General features: G+C 34.3%; 1 long non-coding RNA gene across 1 annotated transcript in view; it reads left to right on the top strand.

Moving 5' to 3' along the window:
• The window catches only part of LOC131273263 (uncharacterized), a 45,426-nt gene extending 30,919 nt beyond the window's left edge, over positions 1–14,507 (top strand). Inside the window, exon 4 of the long non-coding RNA XR_009180423.1 lies at positions 10,257–14,507. This is a non-coding gene — a long non-coding RNA (uncharacterized lncRNA). The remainder of the gene's footprint in view (positions 1–10,256) is intronic.
• The last annotated feature ends 222 nt before the right edge of the window (positions 14,508–14,729 follow it).

The raw sequence follows: 14,729 nt of genomic DNA, 5'->3' as shown, positions 1-14,729 counted from the left end.
ATCAGTCTCAGCTGCTCTGCTTTCTTCCCAAGCTCAACTGTAAGCTATGAGTCATATGGCTTATCTCTCCTTGGGCCTCCGCTCCTTGAGCTTCCCAGGGCTTTTCTGCAGTCCTCTCTCTCACATGGCAGAACTGATACAATATTGTGGTTCCCTTTTCCTCAGTATGTCTGGCTCTGGGATAGAGAAACCCAGCAAGAGGGCAGAGACTCAACCTTATTCACACTTCACTGATGTAGTCCAACCGAAGGGGTCTCACACCCACAGGAATGGATTAGTTAAATAACTAATCCATTTTTTTTTTTGGGGGGGGGTCATAAAAGAATTTCAGACTATCACAGCATGTAAAGCTCAGGCCCTTTGCTGTGGAGGATACAAATATAAATATATAGGAGACCTCTGTTTGCTTACAGTGCAACTGGGAAAGAGGGGACAGAGATTTATGACAACCCAAGGGCTAGTGTTTGAGTTTGCTAAAGGCTGGTAATACAATATACCAGAAATAGAGTGGTTTTTATACTGGGAATTTATTAGGTTAAAACTTATAGTTCTGAGGCTGTGAAAATGTACAAATCAAGGTATGCAGTTTGATATTAATTATGAATTCCAAAAATGATACAGATTATGTTTGTAAACTGGTCTGTTCCTCTGGGTATGATAACCCTTTGGTTGTATTAGATTCAGCTGAGAAGTCTGATTAAATTATGTTAAGATTAAGGCTTTGATTCAACCACATCATTAGAGTGCAACTCAGCTTTGAGTCCCCACCCCCTTGGTGGGCTGATAAAACAGACTCTCACGTGGAAGTAGACACATAGAGAACATAAAGGAGAGAACTTGGTTTTGATTGCTGAAGCCCCAGGGAGAGATGAGACATTCACCTGATAGTTTACAGCTGACCTTATTAAGAGACCAGCGCAGCTAAGCCCAGAAAGAAACGAGCCCCAGGAGGAGAGATAAGCCTTATGCTAGCCTACAGCTGAGATCAGAAGTAGGAAGGCTGAACCCTCACAGACATTTCCTGTCATCTTGCATCAACACATGGCAACAGACTCTGGGTGAGAAAGTACCTCTTATGGTACTTTGAGTTGGACTCTTTAGAGTCTTATGACTGTAAGCTTCTACCCCAAATAAATACCCTTTGTAAAGACTGTATTAGTCAGCCAAAGGGGTGCTGATGCAAAACACTGGAAATCTGCTGGGTGTTATAAAGGGTGTTTATTTGGAGTAGGAGCTTACAGTTACCAGGCCATAAAGCATAAGTTACTTCCCTCACCAAAGTCTATTTCCAAATGTTGGAGCAAGATGGCTGCTGAATGACTGTGAGGGTTCAGGCTTCCTGGGTTCCCCTGGGCTCAGCTCCTCTGTTTCCTCCACAAGGTGAGCTGTAGACTATTTGGCGAACAGCTCTGTCTCTTTCCCCGGGGCTACAGCTTAAGACTTCAGCATCAAACTCCAACATCAAAACTCCAACATCAGAAACCCACAACTCTGTTCTTTGCCATGCCTTTTATCTGTGAGTCCCCACCCACCAAGAGGTGGGGACTCAATGCCCTAATCATAACTCAATCATGCCCAGGTACAGATCAGATTACAAGCATAATCTAATATTTCTTTTTGGAATTCATATGCTGCAAAGGCTAACAGAGTTCTGGTACTTTGTATCAGCAGCCCTTTGGCTGACTAACACACAAGGCATCATCAGAAATGTTGTTTCCCTGAAGGTTGACTGCTAGCAATCCTGGACTTCTGCCACTTGGCAAGGCACAGTGGTGGCTCTTCCAGTCTCTGACTTCTCTTCTAGGCTCATTTTCTCCCCAAGCTCAACAGTGGGCGATCAGGCACATGGTGGTGTCTGCTCATCTCTCCCCTCTCTTCGGGGCCTTGTTGTTTCAGCTTTGGGCTGTTCCTCCTGTGGCTTTTCTCTCTACCAGGTCACTGATTTCAACTTCTGTAAGCTTCTCTTTGTTTCCACCACTTTTTTCTGTGTTGTAGTTTTTCTCCTCCATTTAGAAAGGGCTCAAGCAAGAGGATTAAGACCCATCCTTGGTCACACAATCTAATCAAATGCCCTTAACTGAAGTCATTTTAATCAAATGCTCCCACCTACAATAAGTTTACATGCACAGGAATGGATTAGCTTTAAGAAAAGGATTTCTAGAATCCATCCAGCTTCAAACTGTCACAGCTAGTAATAAAACAATGAGAATTATAAGCAAAGTTCTATCCAAGATCAATAACCACATTGATATAGGGGAATTTCCTGCAAGTTGTGGCATTTGAGCTGGCTTATAAGAAAACACAATATTTTGATAATTAGAAGTGGGGGAGCAGAGAAGGCTTTGTACATAATTCTAAATAATAATAATACCTATGAGCATTTACGGAGTGCTTTCTCTGCATCAGTTACAAACCTAAATGCTCTACATGTAATTCATTAATTTATTTACAACTAAATTTTATACAGAAATGAATCATTCACTGCATAAGACTATCTGTATATCAAATCTGCATCTAACATCTTAAACCCAACAATATTTTGGATCAGTGGTAAAGTTTTTTTTTTCTAATTACAATGAAATTTTATAGTATTTAAGTGAGAATTATGCGTCAATGTTTTTTTAAGTTACTCATTCATTATTCTTCCTTTTGTGATAAACTTGTTTTTCATAGTTTCATCAAAATTAGGGCTTCCAAAATATAGCATATAAGACAAGGAATACTACTAATATAAATTACAAAAAGATAATATTGTGAGACCTAAATTCAGTTTCACATGGTCTTCCTGTAGTATACATATGATGCAGATATTCATCTTGTTGTGAAATATAAGTTGTGTTAGCTCAGCTTTCTAGAATGGTTCCAAAATGAAGGAAGTTTATGCTACACAAGAATTTTTAACTGAGTAGGCAAATGAGTTAACATTTTATCTTGTACACTCTTAAAAAACAAAAGTTGAAGAAACTTTAACAATTTTGAGACTTGTTCAGAGAAATTCACTGGGAAGAAAACACAGAAAGAAGTTAACTGTTCATAAAATAGTGCTTATTTCCAAAGAATTAAGCTACCTGCTATTTGATGGCCAGAAAAAATTAATTTTTCCAATAGCCATTATTTCCAAGATAGGGCTTTTTCATGATTTTCTATGAATAATGCCGATACCAGTATTTGTAAGACATGAAAAAAGTGTTCATGATGTCTTCATGACATTTTTAAGCAGGTTAATAACATTCTCAATAGAGAGGATTAATGAACTTCAGTCTTAAAATTGGTTAAATTAAGTGGTCCATGAATACATTTGAATTATCTTTAAGGATGAGAATTAAGCAAAAGTGTGAATCATGAAATAAAATACCATGGAATCTCTCATTATCTTCTGCCTAAAGGGGTAGTATTTACAGAAAAATATGAATTTTCATAAACCAGTACATCTCAAAAAGTAAAAGTTCTGCTTTTCCAATTTTAGAAATCACACATAACCAAATTTAACATAAGCACAGTTCCTCCATATTAAAGTTTGTTGTTTGAAAGAAGTGTGGGCAAGCTCTATTTGTACTCATGTGTCATGCCCTTCATTTATTTAGCTTTACTGCTAACAAATGTATCCCTCCTGTTGCAAACTAACTCTGGTATCAATTTTACATACCAATAGAGTAAATATTTACAGAACAGTATCTGGGTGGGGGTGGGGGGAATGATTAACAGAAAGTACAGCTCCTAGAAGAAAATGGGAGCTGGGGAGGGAGAAAAGAAATGTGTTTTGAAACAACAAAACAAGCTGACAGATGTTTTCTGTCCCTTTGATTAACCAAAGGTTGTCCTCAAAATTTTCATTAAAAGAAAATTATAGTTGATGGAATTTTTAGTAAAGGGAACAAGTATGATACATTTTGACTTCTGTTTAAATCTCATCCTCACTAAGGAAATTCAAATAGTTAACTGGATTGAATCAACTGAAGTCTATTTGAAGTCTTCGTTATAGAGGAATTCTCTGATCTAGAGATCCATGTGGATGAATTATGAGTTGAATGAAGTCCTAGGTATATATTTCATATGTTTATATATTTAAAGAGAAATTTAAAAAACTATAGTCTGATGATAAGACTCCTACAATCATTTTTTCATTATTAACCCCTACCTTGGTGCAAATATGATCATGCTGAGTGATTATCCTGATAGTTTTAACCCACTGGTTCTGATCAAATTCTACCTTGCCTTACAGATATTTTTCTAATTTCCTGATGTAAATTAATCCCAGTGTTATAGTGGTAGAAGTTGGGGATGGGCAGGGTGAAGATGTTTTATGTGTCCTGGGAAACAAAATATGTGATTGTTTGACAGCATCTCCTATATGGATGGTGAGGATAACGGTCTGACTTATAAACATGAGCAAGTGTTTCCCAATTGTCCATCCAACTGGTACTCTCAGAATTTTCCCAGCTTTTGTGTTTTAAATCATAGAAACAATAAAAAATTAAAATACCATTAGAAAGGAATTGTAGGGCAGTCAATCAATAACATGCTGGTTTCACATTCAACATATATAGATATTTAGAGAGAAGTAGACTGGAGGAACTGAGAAAGAAGTTTCAATAAGCTAATGAGAACAACAAGAACTGGGGCAAAGGACAGGGAGCTGAGTTTGTAGTACTCCAGTGACAAAAGCATCATCAAGCAAAATTGGACAAGTACAATGGAAAAAAGAAAAAGAGAACATGAGGGAAAAAAGTCTTTGAATAATAACAAAGATGGTTGTGAAAATGCATAGGTTCTAAATATGATCTAAGTATTAAGTCAGTATTTAAAAGACTTTTTTAAAGTAAAGATTTTTAGTTAATTTCTGCTGTTTATATGTTCATCATAATGGGACAATATTTACATTCTACTTGAAAAATGAACCAAATAAGATACCATTTTGTCTTGTGCTGTTTTGATTTTATTCATAGCAAAAAACTATATCATCATATTTATATGACTCATATGCAAAACTGAATGCATTCATCTATGTGGTCTACTGATGGGAAATAGAATCAGATAATTTGCTTCTAATCTATCAAGCAAAAGAAAAATTAGTCATATCTCCAAGAAGAGATCAACCAAATTGGTAAGGAAATATTTGTTTTATAATTTTCAGAAAGATTTATCAATAGCGTATTGCAAAAAGTGTCAAACACCAAAACATAATCTTTATTTGTCTTTTTGAAAACAAAATCATAGCTGGCACATAAAGAAATGCATTCTTATTTAAATTTTCTCCTGCAAACATAAAAAATAAAGTTCAGGTGAAATTGAAAAAGTATCATCTCAATTTTTGAGCTCCAGAGTAGTAAGGTGTCAACTTCTTGAAAACCAAAATATTTTGTGTTATGCCTTCGTGTGCTTTCTGGAATTTGATCATGGTAGCCAAAATGATTGGTCCTGTTGTAATTAGGCATAGCCTCAATGAACATGTTCTATGTGTGCTTTGATTTTTAAACTCAAATTCTGGAATATAAGAATATAAGAGCATGTGCCAAATTGAGAATTTTTTTTCTATTTTCTTTTTGTATTTGTTCTCAGATTTCTTTTCCTGGTACTAGAATATCTTATGACAAGACAACGCTGAATATTCATAAAGTTAATCATCAGTTTTGTTTGAGCAAATATTTGATTTGGGGATTGGTCAGTAAGAGTGAGGAAAAATCAGCCATGGGAGTTTAAGATTAAAACTGATTTAGGAGAAAGGTACTGCTTGCATTTGCTTATGTCAGTCAATGAGAAAGTGAAAGCTAAAGTCTTTCAAACATCTGGATGCGAAATGAAATGTCAATCCTTCCCTCAGATGTTTCTAAATGGTTGTAGGTTAGACATTTTAGATAAAGCTTCTATATATCTCCTCACAAAAGATTTACCTTAGATGGCAAGTCTAGAAACTCAGCAATGCTGAATATAAGGGATCAAACACACAGCACTATTTAGAATTTCTGCATTTAATTTGCAAAGGTCTCTAATATTTTTGGATTGGTAATTAAGATTATTCACATAGAAATTCTTTATACTTATCTTGGGCACAAAGGTTTTTCTAAACTGCTTTTCAAGAAAGAGGTGGGACCTGTAAGAGGAGAAATAAAATGTATTGTTTAGCATGCAAGTTCGACACTCAGGTTTATTGATATGTTCTACCTTTCATAAGATGAATACTATGACAAATGACAGAGGAGAGATTGCATGTCACTGTCTCTGTTCTATCTATGTACTGCCAGTGGGCAAAGATTTCTCATTTCATACATCATTTACAACTTCCTACAGTAATTTTACACAGTTCATATCCTCGGTACAAGACATGGCAATTATCTCTACACATATATGCATGCAGGCATACTGAATATGAAAACCATGCAGTTCTATAGTTTTAAGTTCACACATTCCAACCAATAGAAGTTGAGTAATAGTAAGTTATCCAATAAAAAAACCTTTTCTCTTTTAACTGATGCCCGATAGTATGCCTTGAAATAGATTGTTTCAGGACATCTTCCTTTGTAGTAGTATTTGTATTAGGCAAGTTTTATTTTAAGTTATTCCAACTGCTTTTTTATTCCAAAAGTTACGTTAGAAAAAAAAGAAATCATATTCCCTTTTCTATCCGCTTTTACTTTTTTGCTTTGGAAATATACTATTGCATTCTGGGATGAGTAAACTAAAATATCCCGCTTTCCAAGTTTAAGGGTGAATAAACATTAAAGTTTAATTGTATTTGGTTATTTAGATTTTCTGAAATTAATCCAGCTTGCCATAGTTTTCCTGCTTCGTCAGCTAATATGGTACATTTAACATTTTGAGAGATTGTAAATTGTTAAATTGACTATGAATTATTTCATGCATTATCAATGCTTTATGGTTAATTTTTCAATTTTCAGTGTTTTCAAATTTCAGTGTTTGCATATTCTGGCTTTCATCATATGTGTTTAGACTAATGACTGGTAACTATTGTGCTCTGTCCAAAATACAGAAAATGGTGCTTCATATTCAGCAAACACTTAATGAGTCCTGTAGCTATTTATTAATGAAATTAATATCCTACCTTTTTTAAAAATTTTTTGATGTAGTGACTTGGTATACTCCTACTCCTCTACAACCATGATTTCTTAAAATTCTTTCCTTTTGGGGGGAAATTATTGCTTCAGACTTCCTTTTATAAACCTTTTCTTGGAAGTCATGATGCATCAGGCAACATGATGTATAGAAACTAAGTATAGACGTTATGGTTTCTAATTTCTATGACTGTGTATTCTAAGATACAACAGTAAAAAGTAACTGGCATGCCCTGCTGCTGCCTCTATGACTCTTTCAGTTACTAAATTTTTATAAAGTTATAAGAAATCAAAGGTTTATGTTCATTACTTAAACTCAGGAGAAGAGAATTCCATTGCTTTTCTATCACTGGCCACTGCCTTGTTCTTGAGTCAGCCTTTCTCTGTGTTTTAATATCTCCATCTGCAAAATGAATTAAACTGGGTGATTTTTAAAAAATAATATAGGTAAGATCTGTTTTATTTTATTAGTCATGGCACCAGAAATGGTATAGAAACAAAACAATTGGGCAAATGTCTTTTGAGGCTACAAATGAAGCTACTAATTTAAAAAAATCAGGATTCTGTTTCAGTGGCTACTATATTTAACTTCATCTACCTATCATTTTAGTAAAGTTGCAGTCAATGACAAATGGGAGCCATAGAAATTATTTCATTATGTCTTAATTTTATGGGGAATTTCATTTTTTAAAGTAGGCCAGCATTTTCATTGAGCATTCAAATCTACATCTCTCTTCGTTTTAATTGTTTAATTATAGTGTTAGACACTATACAAGTCTGAATAACATAGGGATAAAGTAAGTAAATGTGTGTGTGTGAAGTATCCATTATATGTAATTATAGAAATGATTGGTAGGATGCTTCATTGATGAATTTTTCATAACATTGACTCTAAAGTAGCAGAAAGAGTCATAATAGCACAATATATCTATCATATGAAGAAGAATTATACTAGTAAATTCCTACAGGCTAGTTCATTTCTTCTTTTTCTGATGTTGAGAATCAGAACAAAGCCATTTTTGCCTGCAACCCTTCCTGTCCTCACCTTATTTCCTCCATGCACCTACAAATAAAAGAATTATTGATGCGGACAGGCAATATAAGTTAAATCAAATAACTTACAATATTAATACCATAATCAGGTCTCACTTCTTTCTTATTGGCATTACTGTAAAGAATTTTATCCTTCTCTTCATTCAAAAAAGATATTGATTGAATTACTAAAACTGTATAAAAATAACCAAATCTTAACTAGCTAAACCTCATTTAATTAACAATAATTAACAATAATTGAAAATAATTAAATTCAGCATCAGATTTTTGCCATACTAAGGCTGACTTTGCATATTAATTTTATATTGCTGTATAACAAATTATCAAACTTAGCAGCTTAGAGCCATAGGCATTTATTATCTAAAAGTTTCTGTGGGTCAGCAGTCTGAGCACAGTTTAGGTGTGTCCTCTGCAAGGCTAAAATTAAGGTGTTGGCCAGGGATGGGCTCTCATGTGAATGCTCAAATGGAAAGATCTGCTTCCAAATTCACTTTGGTTGCTGCTAACATTCATTTCCTTACAGTTGTAGGAATGAGGGTCTCGCCCTCTTGCTGGCTGTTATCTGGAGGCTCTTGCAGGCTGCTGGTTAGAAGACCCTTCTGTCCACAGCAACCTCCCTCAGTGCCTTGCCTGCATGGGTTTTCCAGCACAGATGCTTGCTGCATTAAAACCAGCAAAGTAGGAGCTATGATCTTATGTGATGCAATTGTGTAATTAATCACATACATGTAATATATCCCAACACCTTTGCTACTTTCTATTGGTTAAAACAAGTCACATATACCATCCACACTAGAGGAAGGGGACTACAAAAGGGCATGAATATCAGAAGATGGGCCTAATGGGAGATACCTTAAAAGTCTATTCACCATGCTACGTAGAGCTAAAAAATCCAGGTATTAACATGTGCTCACAAATAAATATGTAAATAAAATTAAAAATAGCAAAATGTAGTTTAAGTATGTTTGCCTGAAATTAAGAACATTAACTTTGTTATTAGAAAGCTGTATGACACCCAGTAACCTGGGTCACCTCTCAGAATCTCAGTTTCCACATCTGAAAATAGTATGGATTGGACTAGAATGATTGCTAAAATCCTGTTCAACTCTGGGCTTCTACATGATTTAGAATATTCACAATAAATCGAATTATCCAGTTGACTAAATGTTTTTCTTTTACCCCAGTCATTTATCCAGAAGTATATATATCTTCCTAATGGCTTAAGCCAAAAAGGCCAAATCTAGGAAATTTTCAATTTCATTCTCTAAATTTGGTTTGAAATCTCTGCTCTAAACAGGCAGTGGAAAGTAGTAGAGTTAATGGCTATGAATAAAAGTTCTGGAGTTAAGTATCTCAGTTTAAAACCCAGCTCCTCCATTCACCATTTATGTAACCTGTGGTAAGAGATTTAATTTCTTCTCATTGGTTAAATAAAATGATAATAATACTAATTTATAGGATTGTTGAAAAAATTAAATGATATATGTGCAAAATGTTTCATAATTGCACTGCAAATATTAATTCATAATACATAGCCATTGTAATTTTTATTATTTTTGTGTCATTATGTTATGCAAGGGAAACACAAAGTAGATAATAAAGTTTCTCTGTCATCAAGGAACTCACAGAAATGGTGCTTTATTGAAATGTTTTCTCTTCTAGGTAAAATATGATTATTTTTTAAATGTTTTATTTCTCTTGAGATTCATCAGCAACTAGAGTATAGTTGAAATTCTTACTTAACTTGACAAACATAGTCATATTAATAGTTGAACAATTTCTGTTAGACTTTATTCAACGTCCTTAGGAAGAATTAACTGACAAGATTTTTAAAAATATAAAAATCATATCTGCCTTATGAACATGTTCATTTTGATTCTGAACATACTGTTCTTATGAGAACCGATTTCCAGGTACAACACTTCATGGTTATTAATAAACGGGCCATATATAAATTATGAATTAAGAGAAAATGAAAGGCAAAAGCACTGAGCATCCTTTTTTGCTAGTTAGAGGAAACAGTTTCACTGTCTGATATTGAAGACAAGACAGTCAGTGTAATTTCATAGAATTGCAAGCAGCCAGATTCTCACCCTGCCTCATCCTTCAAACTCTCTTTTGTTCTCTACACAGAAAAATTACATGGAATGAGAAATAACCATGGTGGGACAACCATTGTGCTCTGAAGGAAATCCTCACTTATAGACCTTTCCAAAATTGTATTTATCACATGGCCTTAGGTTGCCAATCTTTGAGCTTCTCCTGTGACATGGGGACTAACCCCGATGACCAAAAACTGAAAAAGCCAAATACTGAGGAAACTTCAATGAACGTGGACATCTTTGACAGCTGATAATACAACAGGAATGTAATGACGCATGGCAAATATTGCTGTGTTTCATGATTATGTGAGGACTTTTTCAAGGAAGTAAGCCAGTGAGATGGATGGAAGGTAACTCTGCTGACAAATCTACCAAAAAAACTTCTCCATACTTTTAACATCAGGAAGAGAAAGGGAAACATCAAAGAAATTGAGGATTGAAATAATACCAAACAGCTGCAAACTGAGTTGGTAAAGTGTGTATCATATCGTTTTCAGTATGTGCCACAATCTGAAATTGGCAAAGATCTCATATGTTTTGTTCACCACTTACCTAAAATTATGTTAGGTCATTGCATGTGCTCATTCATAATTGTTCAGTGAATGATTGAGGAGTCAAGAGCTTTGGATTCTAATTTTTGTTGCTATTAAATAATTGGGAGAACTTACTTTAATCAACCTCTTTAAGGCTCAATTTCTTCACCTATAAAATGAAGAGGACTGGATGGTTGTTACTTGGAGCACTAACGTTCATTGATGGGATGCATATTTCTGTAGTTCACATGATAACCAATCAATTTTTAAAATAAGAAATGTCATTTACTTAACATTTTATTTTACCAATCCTATTTATCCTGAAATATCTGTCCAAATGAAATTATTTATGATGTTAATTATTGGTGTGTTCATCAGTGAGTGCTTTTTATTCCTGATCCATCTTTTTTTTTTTTTGTCTGATAAGTCTGGTTTTGGTTATTCAGATCTGTAAGTAAGAGAAAATGTAAGATTCTCGTAAGTTTTCACTGAGGAATTTTTTTTCTTAACTATTAAAGTTAATTTTAAAAGACAAATTTAGAGAAAATTTTTATACAGATAAGTTTATTTGATGGATTAAAAAGAGAATTGAGAAATACCTAGGTGTTTCCAAATGTAGTAGCACTATGAACAATACAGATGAATTAAAATTAGGAGTTTCATTTGTCTCTTTTTCTTTACTGCATTAAGAATATAAATTCAGTAATGTACTGAACACTTTTGACAAGATTTGACTAACTGATCATCGATACCATATTGTCTGGTGATCAAATTCACAATTGTGGAAAGTATTACTGACAGTGGTAAAAAACACTTAAGTTCCTTTTGTGAGGTTATTTTAATTTTCTGTGCATTTCTTTTTCAACAGTGCTTAAATGTGGTATATGATATTCTAATAACACCAGTCTATAGAATTAAAAACATTTCATTTCAAATATAACAACTAAATATGATAATATAAAGATACTGAATTCCAATACTTATTAAATTGAAAATATTTTTAAAGTCTTTGATTTTGCTGTAGGTAATTGCAAATGGGAATGTGAAATATGAAGAAGCACTAGAGGATAAAGAATACTACAATGTTCATATTTAAACAACTCTATTACAATGTCATATTTGAAAATTGTGCCTTTTATTAAGTAGGATTTACTTGCTAATTAAATCTCAAATGCTATAAACATTGTTTGCAGATTTCTAACTTCTGGGAAAATGTATAGAAAATGTGGTCCTGTAAAACTTGGAAAACATTTATGTTAATCATTTTTATTGACACCTCTTCCCTATGGACCATTAGAAAGTAAAGGTAGCTGAAACTAAAGGCCCAAAGAGAAAAAATGGAACTAGTAAACTCTACTGACGTTAACTTCCTAGGAATTTCAGCCTACAATTTGCCCATACAAGTTCCATTAAAGTTAATGGGAGTCGTGTGACTAATTCTCCCTGTAGGGTACTAAAAATGTACCCTGCAGTATTAAAAAGTCTGAACCTAATTTTTACTCTCTCTTAACCTTGATTATGTTACACTCAAGATAGATCCTTTCATTATCACACACCTATATAGTAAATTTTATATAAAGATTTGGAAAAAAAACACATTTATTTGGGGGAGAGGCAGCATTTATATGGGTCAGGGAAGAATTTTAATTAGTGTTGCAAATATGAGTACTACTTTCATTATAATGATAAAACAAGCATGAGTATTTGCAATTTACCCTCTAGCTATACAAACGAGAACTTAAACCTCAATGAATTCAATAAATGAAATATTTTCAGAAGAGTTACTTAGAATCAGGTCCACTTTTTAATCAGTCAGGTTTTAAGTGAATGCTTATTAATATATCATTTAAAAAACATGCTTATGGAACGAAATTTGAAGAAAGAGATGAGATGAATACAAAGAAAGTAAAAAACAGCTAATGGATAATTTATAAAATTTAAAAATTTTGTTTTAAACTTATAGTAAGTTACATGTTCATTTCAAAATAAAAAATGAATAACATCGAATCCTTTTTTTCAGTACAAAACACAACAGTTAATATTTCTTGTGAATTCATGACCATTTTATACAGCTCAAGTTCCCTCTGCTTTTGACATTGAAATGACAGTTTTAATCTCATTTTTCCCTTTAAATAATTTCGACCTCATTTCTGTCATTACCTGGGGTAATGAAGTTATAAGATTTTATTTTTAAAGATGTAAAAAGGAAAGGAAAACTAAATACATGAATAAATACCCTACCATCAATTTCTCACTGAATCTGCATCTATGCCATAAGAAAGGGACATGCACAACGTATTTCTTAAGCACAAAGAACATTGGGAAAAGACAGGCAATACTGCAGAACAATAAATAAAGCAGAACACTCTCCAAGGGTCCAGAATTTGGTTTGGATAACCTTCCAAAAGGCAGAATTCTTACCCAACACCAACAAAAACTGCATTTAGGAGTGATCCTTTTATGTTATACATTTATCTTCTTCTCTGGACTTCTATTACGAGATTCTCTGTGTCTAAATTACAACAGAATCCCACGAGTTGGTGAGGCAGGGGAAGAGGGCAGAGGTGGTTACTATTACTAATAAATCTACACTTTTCAATTTATTGAACCTGATGTCAGACCCTTGGCTATTAGACTTCATCAGATTTCTAGAGTACTTCCAGCCCAAGATCCCATTACTTAGAATTTGCTTTGAAGCTTGCCACTTTTTTCGTTTAGTGATTCAACTTGTTTCCCTGATCTTTGGGCTCACTACTAAAGGCTGAAAGCATCTGCACTATGAGTGGCTCATTGGATTCGGGTTTTCTAGGCTGACTTGTGGCATTGAGCAAAGCTTAGGATAGAAAAGCTTTCAGAGGCAGGCTATTTATTTTAGCCCCCATTAAGTTACTCTTAAACAAAAATGGAAACCGTCTAAGTGGGGCTTGTTGGGGATATGAATGCAGTCTGACCTACCAAGTCACAGTGCTCTCACATTTTTAGCACAATCCCTGTCTGAATTGTTCTGATGCCTGTGCTACCTTTCTAAAGCACCACCCTTTTCCCCTTTTCAGGATTCAGTAAGGTGTACTTTATATTAAAATAATTTTCTCATACAAGTATCTTTGTTTCGAATTTTGGAAAAAGCAAAAAAGAAAAATCAAGTTTAGTATTTTGCAATGTTCTTTGAGATAACTAGATGCCCCCTGGTATGCTAGGATTATTTGTCACTACTTAGAAATATTGTTATTGAGCTACTTGTACTTTGTGGCTTTCTAAGAAGGGTAACAGGATGAGCTGAGAAGCATGCAGCTGGGACTCTGGATAATTTATAAAGTACTGAGAGTATGCAGCGACCTAAAATGATGTACCTGTCTGTCAGCGTGTGTTGGTGTTTCACAGAAGGATCAACCTCTTCTCAATAGGATAAACTCCCTATTGTGGTTTTTGTTCTGGCACACTTCAATCACTCATATTCTGTGACTCCACTTCTGTTGCTTGTTCTGATTTCACACCCATATGGGCCAGCTTTGACTCATGCTTATTTGGTCCTTCTTTTGTACCAGGCTTGAGAAGGGCTCTTCTCTAGCTGCCATAGCACCCTGTACCAAGTTTTCCTAAATTTCATTGAAATTGTCTCTTTAGGTACCCTTCCGTTCTCTTTCCTTTAAATTTAAATGCCCTAAGGGGAAGGACTGTGTGTTCACTGCCTCACAACCTGTGCTCCACCTTTCTTTATTGAACTGAATAAAATGCGATACAAGCTTCCAGAGAGTTCTCAGTCTTTCAGTCTTTTAATTGCAACACATTGAATTTTAAATACCGCGACCTCATTTGCATTACAAAGCCTCTGTCAATAATATTCCTTTCGTTTTAGCTATTTCTGCCCAAGTTTGCTATTTCATAATTCTGTACTATGCTTAAAGGTGAGGGTTTTTTTTTTGCTCCCATTACGTGAAATTTGCTCTACGACAGGCTTCTGTGAAACATAT

This window comes from Dasypus novemcinctus, chromosome 14, assembly GCF_030445035.2.
Source record: "Dasypus novemcinctus isolate mDasNov1 chromosome 14, mDasNov1.1.hap2, whole genome shotgun sequence".
In the NCBI taxonomy this organism is placed as follows: Eukaryota; Metazoa; Chordata; class Mammalia; order Cingulata; family Dasypodidae; genus Dasypus; species Dasypus novemcinctus.
The sequence above is the reverse complement of the archived record's forward strand: the minus strand, read 5'-3'. Positions and strand labels throughout refer to the sequence as shown.